The following is a 16,343-nucleotide window of genomic DNA, read 5'->3' as shown; positions in this document are numbered from 1 at the left end:
TCGGGATTTAACGGTTATCATAAAATGAAGACGGTTTTAGGCCCCGGGCTCCAAATGTACTCTAATTACTGTCAAAACGACCGTATCGGCACGTAGATGACAACTAAGAGGTAAACATTAGTGTTTGAGCAATCACTTGACGATAAACTTACGAACTGTCACAAATCGTTCCGCGTACCAAACATGCGGCCCAATCATCACCGGGTGGTTTGCGAGAGGTGCGAAAATGGGGTATCTGAGCCCCCACTTTGACTGAGGCTTGGACAAGGCGAAAGTCAAAGTATAGCCATCAGGTCAATCGAAGATTACAACCTGACGACTATGGCGACGCGAGGCGGCTCAAGGGGTCTGAGCCAAGGACCTGTCGTCGGGAACATTTTAGAGTCTGTCGACTATCGGGGAGGGTCGTTTAAAGTCCATTAGACTACGTAAGGAGGCTCGCCAGCCATAAGAAGAGACCATACCTGAGACTTCTTCTCGAGATGCTTCCGGAGGTGCATAAGAGTTAAGGGTAAGACCTAAAAGATATATAAGGATTGGTGCTAGGGTGTGGGGCCCTAAAGGAAAGCATCGGCGGGAAGGAGGCCCGAATATAAGTTTAAACTAAGGGGTAACTAAGGCTCGAGTGTAGGAACTCTACTGGTTTGGGAACTTATGAGAACGACATCTTTATCGCACTCCGAGGGGAAACAAGAAATATTGTGGGTAGCAGGACACATGCGGGAACTGTTGGGAGAAATCTGTTCGTGTTCAGTTTCAAACAAACTTCGGAAGAAAGAGGGGCTGATGTTGATCTCCATGTCTCGAGAGGGAAAGTCTATCCGCTTACTTTCGTTGGGGAACATAATCGGGAATTAATCTCCATGTCTCGAGAGGGAAAATCTATTCGCTTACTCTCGTTGGGGAAATATAATGAAGGCGTGTCAAAACACTTGTGAAGGAATATCTGCTCGTTGTGACAAGCAAAGTCTTGGAAGCGATAAATAACATGTGATAGTCTGCTGCTGGCTTGGAAATGCGGGCCGGAACGAAAGATAATCGTCAAACGGACCAAAAGGATAAAATAACATCGGGGAAGAGGCGCACCAAAGATGGGCCCACAAATAACGAACTCATAACGAATTTTTGAAAACTCGTAAGGAGGGAACACCAGGAAGAGGCGCAGCAAGAGCAGCGTCTCTTGGAATAGGCGCAGCGCCTGCTGCGTCTGTTCCTAAGGGTGTATTTTCTGCGTAAAAACGCGATAAACAGAGGGATTATTTCATTTGTTTCGAAACACAAATCACACAATATTCTCTCAAATCCTAACCATTTCCACCAAGGTTTGATCCAAAAGGCTGCATTAATCATGACTAATCGAGGTATGTGTCTCATTCTTCTGTATTTGTTCAATTTTGGATCGAAAAAATTAGGGTTTATGACCCAATTAAATCGAAAATTTGGGGCTTTTCCCCAAACAGATTTGCCTTGTGAAATTGGTATTAGAAACGGATAATTGGTAATATAAGGAACATAACCATGTATTTGTTTCGAATTTTCGTTGAATTTTTGAGCATTTGAGTGAATTTGAGACGGTTTCACAGCTAAACCGTAAATTGCTTCGAAAATAGCCTTAGGATTGCCCATTTGCGATGAAACTTGATATTTGGGATCCTTGGATGATGGGTAAACTTCCTATCATTTCAGAATTTTGGTTTGTGATAGCTTTTTCAGGACACTTTTCTAGGGCATAATCGCTGTTATAACGAAATGTTGCCGAAATTTCGACTCGAACCCAAGAAATAGGCTTTAACTTAGGCTTGACTTGACCCTAATTACCACATGAGTGATCGGGTTTGTGAGAATATGGCCAAAGATGGCGAGAAAAGAGTGATTTCAGGGCTTCCGAAGGCTCGAAAATCCCTTAACCAAGGCTTGTCGTCACGTGACGCGGCCTAAATTTGCTTTAATGTTGCAGGTGATGAGGCTTATACTTCTGGGAGAGCTCCCATGGAGATAGACACTGCTGTTGACCCTTCTCGTGTTATCGAGGAGGCTTTGGAGCAGGCCTTTACCGCTGCGGTAATGGCTGCTGGGGACGAGGTCCATGAGGAGGAGGCTGTTGAGGAGGAGGAGGCCCCGAGACATGCCAACGTTGGACGAGGAGGTCGTCAGTTGAGAGGAGCTCCCGCGTGGGCTGAGACCTGGGAGAGTAGGCACCTGCTTTGGGCGGCAGAGGGTCACCTGTCCTACAGGACGGTGAAGAGCTTGGTAAATAGGAATTCACTACTAATCACTCATCTTCTTTCGTTCATTTGTTCATATCTCTTCCAATTTCCATTCAAAACTAAAGATAGCTTTTGTTTCAAATCACAATAGGAGGCCGGGAACATCAGGTCGTTCTCGGGTTACACGACAGTGATGGAGTGCTACGAGCGGCTGTCGGCGGAGGAGCGCGCCATGGTGGAGCGTTCGGTGCCTTGGTGCAAGCTTGGAGGGATATCGCGAAGAGGAAGCTGCGGGCTAACCTTAGCCTGGTCCGCGCTTTCTTGGATCGATTCTGGGATACGATTTTCACTTTTCACATGCCTTTTGGTGAGGTAGGAGTCACTCTGGAGGACTACGGCATGATTTCTGGTCTGTCGTGTGGGTCTGAGGCTGTGGAGTAGCCGGAGACTGCCATGAGGGTGGACTCGGCCGAGGCTAGGAGGTTGATCGGCTGGAACTTGTCGCCGAGGGCTGTTACAGTGCCTGGTTTGGTGCCAAGTTCCTATGTTCGAGACTACTTTGCGGGAAAGATCCCGGCGCTGGTGACGATTGACGGGAGAGAGACGGCTCCTCCTCCCTGTAGCGCTGAGCAGAGGGCTCGTTTGTGGCTCTGGTGGTTTCTGTCTTCGATTTACCTCGGAGACAAGGGAGAGAGGCTGTCGACAAAGCTTCTTCCCTTCCTTTCTAACGTGAGCTCCCTAGGGCGTTGGGACTGGGTCACTGCTGGTTTTGCGGTCCTCATCCGCTTCATGAGGGCCATGGTGATGGAAAAGTAGATCTATATACTTACATATTCATATATGTTTTAATTTAATTTGTCATAAAATTAAAGATGGATCTTATGCATGCAAACAATAAAACAAAATAAGGAAGAAACATTGTTCTTACAATGGGATTTTCGGTTAATAGGGCACAAGAGAGATCACCTTTCTCTCTTGTTCTTGTGCTTTCCTTTAATGGAAGAACTAAGATCCAAGTGTAGGATCTCTCCCAAAGCTTTATACCCAAGGCTTACTCTTAATTAAAATTAATATTATATGAACTAGTACAATATTAATCTTGTAGAAAAATGACCCAAAAATATTATATAACACTTAATATTTTCGGTTTAATGAGGAGGAAGAATGGGAGCTTTTTATCTCTCTAAAACTCAAAGAATTAGAAATATGAAGAATGAATAACACACAAAAACATTTTTGTGTATATAAGATAAAATAAGAGGAAAAACCAATTGGTTTTTCCTCTCTCAAAAACCGGGTGGAGTAGGGGGTGGAGGGAGCCAATACATGTACTTGTTTATCTTCACAAGGTAAACTAGGGTTGCATGGATACTAAAGCAAACAATCATTATGTTTACCACTAATAATATAAACACAATATTTAGCTTAAAACTCCTCCCATTTTCGGCACATTAGATAATATGGGATCCATTTTATTTTGTCAATTTTGTCAATATGTCACATGTCATATGTAACATAAATTTGTTGTGTATTTTTAACATATTAAAAATCAACGTATTATTAAAAATACGTCACATACAAAAATTGACTTAGTAATTTCATAATTACTTGTACCAAAATATTTTACCATTTATAAATCACAACAGATTGTATTTATAATAATTCATTCAATTTCAATTGTTTCTTTAAACAATAATTTCATCCGAGTAATGATACAATTCGATTACTCAGACCGTATCTCATTTAATCACATTTCAATATGATACGTAAATTTTACTTCCAAAATCGTCCGTCAATTTTCAAGTAATTTAATTAACTCGTAACATTATACGATTAATTAAATGATCAATTAAGAGTGTTGCCCTATAGGTATGACCTAGGGGATCAACTGATCACCACCATCGCACGACAGTAATGTCAAACTCTAGTCAGCCAATCATTACCGATATATGTTGATCAGTTGACAGTAAAAATTACTTCCCAATTGTATTCTTTAAAACGAGACTTAAACATGTGATCATCATGACCAACAGTCGTGATCGCATTATTGTCGGAGGACACATATTCCAACAATCTCCCACTTGTCCTCGACAAGTGTGCGTCACCAATTCTCTTGTCCTATTACTATCTCCCACTCAATGCAAGGTGTCTTTCAGGTCGTACTTGCAAGTGATCATATCGAGAGTGGTTTCCTCGATCTGGAGAATAACTGATTGACCGGACTTATCTATCATAGATACTTTCCGAGCGTGGCCACGCATTTCCAGTTCATTACTCCTCGAGTGGCCCTAAGATATTGTTATAACCCTGACTAAAGGTGGACAATTCCTATCGCACTCATTCCCTTCGACTAGCCACAGCCATCATAACCCAAAATATGTCCATTTGACCCCATTTACGAAGGTCGTAGTAACACAAACAAAGTTAATCTGAAACTGTGCCATCTTAGGTGAACAGTCTTTAGTCAAAAGAATCGACTCATTCGAACACTATAGTAGCTCTCGCCACGACCAGGCTATATAAATTTGCCAGAACTCTATAAGCGGTCATTAGGCCCGACAAAATGTTCCTAACAGTCTGCCTATGTGATCGACTAGTCATCTCACATGACTCTATGGCACTTGAACTTGCCATCAATCGCATCACACTCTAGTCACTTTGAGACGTCACCTCATACAAGTAACTATGGGCAAATACAATGTTAATCCGTGTTCACTTTAACGGGGTTCAATTGTCTCCACAACCCGTTTGGATATAACAAAGTACAAGGTGAGTTAATAAAAACTCAAACGACAAATGTCGACATCACACTCGGGTAGTCAATATCATATTACAACCTTGTGATGTATATCGTAAGTGTAAACACTTATTGATTGCAATAGAAGTTTAACATGCCATGTGTCCATGTGTTCAAACTTCTTACACTTGCAATTTTCTTTACATTCATGTTCTCTCTCATAGCATGAATTGATGCGTGCCTTTTTGACGTATTTATTTACATATTCGGCACGCATTTTTATAAGTTTAATTGTTTATTTCACTCGTTTTTCCTCCCGTATTTGCTACTTTGGTGCGTTTCGTGCTCCTTGTAGGTTCGAGACACACTTATACATTTACAAGCCAAATCCGTTTAACAATGGAATAAGAAAGGAGTTAGAAGAGTTTCAGACAAGTTTGACAAGGCGAGAATGGATTTTTGTTTACTTGGTATGCATGCTTGAGGAGATAATCAACTTCAATTTTGTGCCCAATGCTCATGTCGCCCGACTTAGAGGTTATGTCGTCCGACATGTTTGCCAAGTAGAGCGACCAATACTCCCTGTGGTCGACACGGCGACAATCACAAAGCGGATCATAAAGAAGAGCAGCATGTGTCGGCCGACTTATGACTATGTGTCGTCCGACTTATGACTCGATGTCGGTCGACCACCATGTATTTTTTGGTAGACACAGTGGAGAGCCAAAGCACGACATCAGCCTTATGTCTACCAACTTCAGATTTGTGTCGGTCGACATTAGTCTATCTTTCGCTAGACTTCCTCCATATTGTCGACAAGTTATCTTATTTTATTTCTTTTATTTGGGCTTTACTATAAAAAGCATCAGGGTAATCCCAAAATTAGGTTACGCTATTATTATTCAGTTAGACTTTTCTCTCAAGAACTTTTAGCAGTAAAAACTCCATTAGCTTTCAGATCTAGAATTCCTTGCACTCAAATCTTACGGTACTTTGTTAATCTTTCTTCATTAATTAATTTATTTAGTTTCAATCAATTATTAACATCTTTCATACTCTTTTATGTTTACAATTATGTCTTCTATTATTATAATTGCTATTGTTTTCGTTAGTATGCATAGCTAAACTTCTCATCTAGGGAGAAGGGGGATCTAGGTTGTTAGAAAAGGGGTTATTATGAATTGATTGTTAAATTGCTCTTAATTCTTGTTTGATTATCGTATTACTTCTAATTAGTTAATTACTGATCAGAATTGATTAATTAGACTTGCATAAACTAGGATTATCACCGACCGGGTTAAGACTAGTATAGGCCATGGTAATTGAATAGAGATAATTTAATGATAGCGATCGCATGTTAAATTAGATCTAAAAGAAATATTGAATCGACTGATCATATGACTTTCAACAATATAAATTGCTCAATCAATAAATTAAATTCTACCCTTTGATGACTACCTAGTGAACCCGAATCTCTAGACTCTTTAATATTATTGTTATTTGTCTTTTAATTACTTGCAATTAGCTGTTAGCATACAAACAATCAAAACCCCCACAGTTGGTTACTTTAAGACAGATTTAAATTTAAACAAACTAGATAATCACCGCCTCCCTGTGGATTCGACCCTGACTTACCGCTAGCTATTTTGTTAGTAGTAGTTTAGGTTTACTTTGATTAAGGCAAACGACTGAAAATAACCTTATCATGAATCTTACCAAGTACGCATCAAGGTTCCCGACCTTGGTTTCGGTTCTTTAACTTGAAAGAACTTCCTTATCGATTATCACATAACGAACGAATTTGTGGTGAATGATATAACTTGTACTGATCAAGTACTCCATCCACACACAATGTACTAGGTACATGTTTTGTAGAGTCTTGCAACAATTTTGACAAGACGATTAGCCTAGCACTTCTCACAAGTCCTAGCATAGTTAGGAAAGATTAGCTTTGAGTAACTTCTTATTCAACTAAGTATCTTTCCAAAACTTCTTATTTCTCTTTCTAGCTTGAAAGGTTTAGGATTCTCATAAATCCTTACGTGTGTTCGAACTTTCTATAATATGTGCAACCTCTTATCACATAATAGAGTATTCCGTCAAACACCGAAATCGCTCATCGGATTCTACTTGAGAATTCATGACGTTTCTATTATGGCTTACCAATCAATCATCATGCTCTTATGCATATGATTCATAATTGGATATGTACATGATTATTCTAATGGCGGAAACATTAGTTACTAATAATCATGAGATCAACCGTTCATAGGTTCAATGAACGACCATGACTGCTAATGGCAATTCCATTTTCATCTACATGAATAACCTATGTGAATGTTGATACGATGTGTATCTCTTAATACTAATCCAACATCCCTTGATGTAATTGGATTCATCATAGTCCATTTTCATCCAGAATTGAAAACTCAAATGCTTATTTATGAAAGAAGGTATTATCTCGTCATTCTTCAATGAGTGATGAGTTGTAAACATTCAAAGGATGATAGCTCCCACTAAATTTCATGTCTTCACATGATAATTTCCTAACTCCCACTCAATTCTACATATTTTAAAATTGACTTCTCAATCGAAACTTTTCAAGAATTGAAATATAAATTGCATTGCCAAGTTATTAAGATCAAACCATATATGTTCCCATCATATCCCTTCAAAATACCTATTTTGAAGAGGTCTCATCTTAACCTTACGGAAAGAGATTTTAAATCTCTAACACACTCATGTCATAATGATGTGTAGCAATGTCATTATTCAAATATAAATAATATCTAGAACACGTCCTTCGAAAATACCCTTTCGGAAGGAGGTTTAACCATTTCATAATGAGGTTAAGCAATGACATTTGCGTGGTTAAAACTTGGCCATTGAAGATATCGGTATATCAATCTTTGCAACTCGATCATAACTAGTATGTAACTTTGATTCATTTAGGCTCTTAAGTAAATCTCAAGGTTGAAACTATTGGTCAAAATTTTCATAAACTTAGTCAAAAATTTATTAAGTCTTTACATTAGTCATTTTTCTTCCAAAACTTTCTTTTGGTCTCCTCGTGTAGTTATCTTGAGAATATACTCTTATGATTACTTCACTTGGTCTTTTTAGTCATATAGAACTAACTTGAGACCATAGATCTCATCTATTCGGTATACTATGTAAATAGATACACCTTCATTCAAATCATTCTCTCTTGCGTAGATCTTCATATACACAAGTACACAATTTTATCTTGTCTTGTGTGTTGTGTCCTCATTTTTCTCCCACTCTATCTTTAGAATAAATACACTATAGATTCAAAGATAGCATATGAGACACAAATAATGATGTTGAAGTATAAGGAGAACTATCTCATAGATAGACTAATAGTTTTAGATTTCGTATGTGTACTTGGTGATTGACATACCTTTAAGAGAGTTCATAGACTCAACACCACTTTATAAATGATCCTACACAAGCCTTAAGCATGTGGACATATAATTAAACCCGTCATTATAGTTGTCTATTAGATCACTTTAAGTGAATAATCTTATGTTTCTAAGAGCAAGCATTTAAAGATGAATTTTAGAACAAAAGGATAATATGATAAAACGGGTGACTTGGGTTGCAAACCAAGTCACCATTATCCAAAATACAACCCATTATCCAAAATACCTTTCCATGTCGAACACGGAAACTTAAGGTTCTAAAATCCAAAACATAATTTAAAATAAGACAATGAAAAGCAAAGCTCCATAAAAGCTATCCCTAGCTTCTCGATGGTTTCTCATGCTTGCTTTTCCTTTCCCTTGTCTTTGCTTGGTGGAGGCCCTATTTACAATAAAAAGGAGATACATTATCACAACTTTGCATCATAATACCATAGTTGAATTAGAAACATAAAAGAAGGATAGTCATTTACCTCTTTGGAGTAATCTTTCCTACCTTAATATCACCAAGGTATTTGGAACAATTTCTTTTCCAATGTCCCATACCATTACAATAATGGCATTTATCAAGAGGACCCTTCTTGATTTTTGAAGTGCTAGTTTCACAAGTCTTAGCTTTGGTGAATGTGGGAGCTTGCTTCTTGCCCTTTCTCCCATTCTTCTTGAACTTCCCCTTACTCTTAGTGCTTATGTTAAGCACATCCTTGAAGCGGGTTCACATTTAACCCCATGTCCCTTTCGGCTTGCACAAGTAACTTGTGCAATTCTTCAAGAGACACATTCTTGTCTTGCATGTTAAAATTCACCCGGAATTGAACATATGCTTTGACTTTGGACAAGGAGTGTAGAATCCTATCTACAATGAGTTCTTTGGGGATTTCAACCTTTTGAATTTTCAAGGTCTCGACAAGCTCCATGAGTTTGAGCACATGAGGGCTAACCTTTTGGCCCTCTTTGAAGTCGAGATCAAAGAATGTCGCGGCCGCCTCATATTGGACGATCCGCGGGGTTTGTGAAAACATTGTCACAAGCTTGGAGTAAATCTCATTAGCATTGCCCATTTTAAAGGCTCTCCTTTGGAGGTCCGCCTCCATCGCAAATATCAAGACATTTTTCATTGCGGCGGACTCCTTTTGGTAAGCCTCATATGCTTCCCTAGTGGCGGCGGTCGACCTAGTAGTAGGTTCGGGTGGAGAGGCCTCGGTAAGGTAACGAAGCTTGTCGTCACCTTGGGCGGCCAATTTGAGTTGGGCATCCCAATCGGAGAAATTTGACCCATTCTTTTCAAGTTTACATCGATCCATAAAGGATCGGAGCCATGATGAACTAGCGAGAGGTGTGGCGTTTGGTGTTGCCATTTGTTATGAGAAAAAGAAGTGGTCTACAAAACAAAATATAAGGAGTAAAACAAATGTCGTTTTAATAATAATACTCGTAAAAATGTATGATTTAAACAAGTTTTATGCATTTTTCTAGTGACCTCTACCCAACTAGATAAATGATTCCAAGACCCAAATTCATATCAACTTAGGGCACGGTGTGCCGAAATACCCTTTATTAACATAACTCGGTGGATTAACCTTTTAATCGATTCTACTCTTAGAACTCTTGGTCGATGATATTTACATTAATATTCATCTCTAGCCCTAAACACATCCGGAAATCATCGTGAATACTTTCGTTGAGTACAACCCAAATTTCGAATAAATGTGTCCATTATCCAAACCCATATCAACTTAGGGCACGGTGTGCCGAAATACCCCTCATTAACATGAACTCGGTGGATTAACATTCATCACCCACTTCCCCTACGTAACAAGGTTTGTACCCCGGGGTAGCCGAGTGCACTCCCTCGCGAAATAGGTTTTCATGGTTTCTACTATTTGGTAAGGCTATGTCTCAATTAATTGTTTTTGGCGAGAGGTCATGTCAATTTATTATCTATCACGTTTTAAGTGAACTAAAGCGGTGAACTACGATAATTTTGATTGACACGGTCGATAAACTCGATGAAAGAAGATGCATGTTTTAGTTATGGCGATTTAGCGATGCATGCGACATAAAATAAAATGCAAGCATAAAATAAATAAATCCTAGTATGGCCTTTCCTAAAATAGAAAAACTATTTAACTATTACATATTCGGAAACCAACTCCATTGGTCCCTTGAACTTCGGTTGTGACACGCATCTCGAGGTAACATCGTCTTTATGTATCGCCATTCTTGAAGAAATCCGTCTTTGGGAACTCCGGAATGAATAAAATTACATAATAAATTACATAATTTCCTATTATACATTTGTAACTAAAATAAAATAAATCTATTTAAATTACAAAACGGTGATACGAGATCACAATAAAATTACAACCGAATCGATATTCCCATACATTTCGGGAAATACCAATTAAAATCTAAGGCCATACTAAGTAAAATTACATAATTCAAAATTACATAAATTAAAATTATGACAATCATAAAGGGAAAATGCAGCATTATAATATGTATGAACATGCTCAATTTTATGCTAAATCGCCTTTAATTAGCCAATATCGTATATTACTCGGTTTTTAGGATTTGCGTGATTTCAAAATTTTAGAATCACAAAAATTACATAAATTCATATTTATGCATAAGTTAATTACCCTAACCTCTTAGGACTCAAAATTTAGTCTTCACTAATAATTTGACCATAATTAACTCATATTTATAAAATTGTTCATTAATGGACAAAAAAAAATACAAAAATAAGCTATAAACTTCAAATAAATCACAAAATTTCAAATAAATTTGAAATTTGAAATTTAAACTCATGAACATTCTGGAAAAATACCATGACACTCATAATGTTCAAAACCTTAGGTCAAAAATTTTGAAATTTTTCTGGAAAAACAATGTTGCGGTTTATCGGTTTTTAATAAAATAATCATAAAAACATGGAAAAATTATATTCATTAACTTTTCAATTTTAGATCTGAAAAAGATAATAAAATGCAACATTGGACGTTTTTCCTTAGTCATAGATTATGTTTTATTAATTTTTCACTAATAATGTCACTATTTATGCTGTTTTTCTTCAAAAATCCATAAATCATGCAAAAAGACTTCACTATAGCCCATTATTTTACACACATCTTGTAAAATTGTATGTGACAACATATTAAATTTCTATGACCAGATTCGAAATTTAACTCATATTAACCTATTTTTCATCTAAATCCGAATTTAATAATGAAAAATCCATTTTTCGAGCATAACAAGTCCACAAATTATGAAAATTTACAGGTTATCTCAAAATAATATATGTGACAACATATCCAAAAATCACTGGAAAATTCGAAGTATAGCTAATTTTAGACCGAAAATGACATTTTTACTCATAAAATCATATTTAAATGTCATTATTGTATAATATGAACAATAAAAATCCGTAAATTTAACCAAAATATCCTAAAAAATTTTAGGACCAGAAATTTTAACATGCATGAATTAATTTCGTGATATATCATAATTGATGGGGCATATTCTGCACCGCTGACCAAGTCAACATATTGAGGAAGGTCAAAGATATCCACAGCAAGTCAACGACTTAGGCAGCCTAGCCGATGCAGCCCATCGGCCTATCAGCATGGGTCTCGGCATGGCAACCTGCCAGCCGGGACACATACCCGTGTACTCATATCCAAGACCCCTCGGCGGTGAGCCAACAGGGCCCGCCGGCCTGCCATAGGTCCCTCGGCCGAGGGGTAGATCGGTCTTTCCACCTGCTAGCCACTTGGCCACTTGGCCACTACGTGACAAAAGGTGAAAGTCTATAAATACTCCTCAACCTTCATTGAGGAAAGGATCCAAGGATACACATCCACAACTTAACCTAAGAAACACTATTCATCTGGTATTATCTTCCTTATCTCTATACAATATACATTCAGCCAAGTAACAACTTATCTCTTAAGTTTACTGACTTGAGCGTCGGAGTGAGTACGCTTGGCGCAAAGCCAAGCCCTCAGTTCGTTCATTGTTGCAGGAGAGGCCGAGAGGAACAATTAAGGAAAGAAGGATTCAACTCAAGACATTATTCTATAAGCCACGGGTGGTAACGATACTTGCTCTGGAATTACACCCGGAACAATTGGCGCCGTCTGTGGGAAATCGCTACTAGAAGCTAGTCACATTCATTCCCAAACAAAAAAAAAAAAAAAAAAAAAAAAAAAAACAAAAACCCACCCAAAAAGCTAAGAAGATGTCGAAACAACAAGACGCAGTCGTGACCGACGAAACCGCATTCTACCAAGATGATACCTTCAACAATTCTGGAGTCGTGCAGCCCTCCACCGGCGGAGTAATCCAACCGGAGTTCGGGATGCCAATAATAAAAGACACGCCGCCCGAACAACCAGTCACCATCATGGGACATGTGGTTGACGTAGCAAACCGAAAATGGTCTGGACTTGATTAGAAATACGCCCGCTCACACTTTGTCACGCCGACAAGAGCGGCGAAACCGTCCAGGAGACCAGGGCCCGAAATGTGACTCCGAGAAATTTGAACGGAGCACTAGGAGAAGCTGACCCAGTCAAGTCGCCGGGGGAGCCCAAAGTGGGCGTGGTAGACCTAAGTCCTTCCCGTACTCATGGGAGGACAGCGTCCCCGCAGCACGAACGAGGCTTACCCCAAAGGAGCCAGAGGAGTCCGACTCAGCAGAGTTGGAGGAGAAGTCCGAGTCGAAGAAGGAGCCCTTCCCGCTACGAGGGGAGGAGCCGGATTAGGAATGCGAGGAGCCGATCGCCGCGTGTCATTCGACACGTGGTCAGACAGCCCCTCAGCTCCTACGTCCTAGAAGTCCAGGTGCCAACTAAGCTCAAGTTGCCACCCATATCATACAATGGGGAAAGTGATCCAGCCGACCACGCTGAGGCTTTCGAGTCTTACATGTCGGTATGGGAGCAGCCCGATGAGGTCTGGTGCCGAGTTTTCCCAACAACTTTGCATGGGATGGCTCAAAGTTGGTACAAGGGGCTTCCCGACGGCTCGGTATACTATTACGCCGACCTAAGGGACGCCTTTCTAGCCCAGTACTCTTGCAATAAGAGGAGGGTCGTGGAGACGTCGGACCTCCTAACTATCAAACAGGAGGGGGGCGAGTCTCTACGAAGCTATGTGAAGAGGTTCGACGGAAAGGTCCAGCAGATTCGAGAAATTAATCCCGAATTGGCGGCTTTCGCGGCGATGAAAGGCCTCCCAAGGGGAGACTTAAAAAATGAGCTCATCAAGTGCGGAGGCACAGGGGCTTGGACGCCGCCAGGAAGATGGCTGACCAGGCCATCAAGGTAGAGGACTATCACAAGACCTGGGTAGGCCCAGCGAGGCCGAGCACTCGAAAAAGAAGAGCCGCCGGGAGGACAACCCGGATGAAAGACACCGTGACAACAACGGGTCACGGTCCGATGAAAGACGCCGTGAGAATAATAGGTCACGGTCGGACAAGTCTGCCAGGAAACAGAACTCGGCGGACACCGGGGGGAGCTCGGGAACGTACTACAAAAAACGATACGATGACCACACCCCCCTGGTCGTATCGGCCGCCGAGGTCTTCGCTTTGAGCAAGAACGAGGGCCAGAAATGGGAAAGACCCCCTAGGCCGAGGAGTGACGGTGACACGAGCCAGTACTGTGAGTACCACGGCCACACCGGACACTTAACCAACGACTGCCGACATCTGAAGAATGCCATTGAAGAACTGATCCAGAAGGGGAGCCTCGGCAAATATGTTGCCGGAGGCCAAAACCCATGCTTGGCGGGTCAAATAGCAAGTCCGTCTTTGAACGGATAGGAGTAATCCATGTTGTCATCAGGGGCAACGGGAACGATGGGTCCGCTCATGGGCACAAACAGCTCCTGAATGAGCCATATCAGGCCATTAACTTTGTGCCCAACACAGCCACCCCCGCTCCCAACATCCCCGATATGACCATTGGGAAGGAGGACTACGAGGGAGTCATCGCTCTTCACAGCGACCCACTTACAGTCCACCTGGACATAGCCAACCACTTGGTGAAGAGGTGCCTGATTGACACAGGCGCCTACACGAACATTATGTACAGAGAATGCTTTCTCAGCCTCGGTCTGAGGGTTGAAGATTTGAGCCCCTGCACCAACCCGTTGTACAGCTTTTCTGGGGCTGGTCTGGTACCCCTGGGGTCAGTTAGATTGCCGGTGAGGTTCGGCGGGGGAGGTGCAGCCAAGAATGTTATGTCTGAATTCGTAGTCATCGACGGCACGTCTGCCTACAACGTTCTCATAGGTCGGGTCACTTTGAGCGAAATCGACGCTGTGATATCCATCCGGGCCCTGACATTGATATACATCTCGGACCGGAGGGAAGCACATAAACTCGTCTCGAAGAACGAGAAGGATCCCGGCGTATGGGAGATACACACTAACGGCTCCTCCACGACGGATAGCTCGAAAGCCAGCATCGTTATTTTTAGCCCGAACGGAGACGTGTTTGAGCACGCCTTGAAGCTTACCTCCTTGGCCTCAATCAACGAATCCAAGTATGAGGCAGTGATAACCGGAGTCGAGCTAGCTAAAGCCGCCGGGGCGGAGCATGTCGTGGTGAAAACGGATTCGCTCTTGGTGACCAACCAGGTCAAAGGAGAGTGCGAGGCTCGGGACTATAGGACGACAAGGTATCTAGAGAGGGTGAGAGCCGGCGCTTCAAAATTAAAATCCTTCCAGATACAGCACACTCCCAGGTCCGAGAGCGACCGAACCATCAGCATGGTTGAAGGAGCAGAGACCGAGGAGGTGGAGATTGATCCAGGCCGCACCGTAACCGTCGGTGTCAACCTGGAACCAAAATTCAGGGCCGACCTCCTAGACCTGCTGAGAGAAAATAAAGACGTCTTCGCCTACTCAGCGGCCGAGATGCCGGGTGTGAGCCGGGAGGTAATTACTCACAAGCTAAACGTACTTCCCACCGCTCACCCCGTCAAGCAAAGGATGAGGAACTCCTCAGTCGAGAAAGATGAGGCCATCAAAGCCGAGGTAGATAAACTACTTACGGCGATTTTAATTATGCCTTGCACTTATCCTGAGTGGCTAGCCAATGTTGTGATGGTGAGGAAATCATCGGGGGCATGGAGAATGTGCGTAGACTTTACCAACCTTAATAAAGCATGCCCCAAAGATTGTTACCCTTTGCCTCGGATAGATAGCTTAATCGACGCTACGGCAGGCTACACCATGCTGAGCCTGCTAGACGCCTTCTCGGGGTACCACCAGGTATTCATGGCTGAGGAAGACATGCCTAAATGCGCATTCATCACCGCTAACGGCACATACATGTACAAAATGATGGCATTTGGTTTGAAAAACGCCGGCGCAACGTATACAAGACTGGTGGACAAAGTGTTCCAAAATCAAAAAGGGCGAAACATTGAGGCTTACGTCGACGATGCTATTGTGAAAAGCAAGTCTGACAGCGAGCACCTAGCCGATTTACACGAAACATTTTGTTCACTAAGGAAATACAAGATGAAGCTCAACCCAATGAAATGCAACTTCGGTGTCGGGCGGTAAATTCCTCGGTGTACTTGTCGGTGCGGAGGCATCGATGCAAATCCAGACAAAATCCAAGCAATCCTAGACCTGCCGGAACCAAGGAATCGAAAAGAGGTTATGATGTTGACCGGGAGAATGGCGGCTCTTGCCCGTTTCATCTCTCGGTCAGCCGACAAGAGCACCCCATTCTTCAAGGTGTTGAAAGGGAATAAAGACTTCACTGGGGGAGGAACGAGCACGGCTTTCAAGCAACGAAAGCTCATCTTCGAGACTCTCCCAACTCTGTCCAGCCGATCTTGGGGAGACGCTATACCTATACATAGCGATTACCTCGGCCACGTGTGGTCGGCGTGATCATCGGGGAAGAAGACAAACAAAGAACACCCAATCTAC

The sequence above is a fragment of the Silene latifolia genome, chromosome 1, assembly GCF_048544455.1.
Source record: "Silene latifolia isolate original U9 population chromosome 1, ASM4854445v1, whole genome shotgun sequence".
NCBI lineage: Eukaryota > Viridiplantae > Streptophyta > Magnoliopsida > Caryophyllales > Caryophyllaceae > Silene > Silene latifolia.
This window is presented reverse-complemented; position numbering follows the sequence as displayed.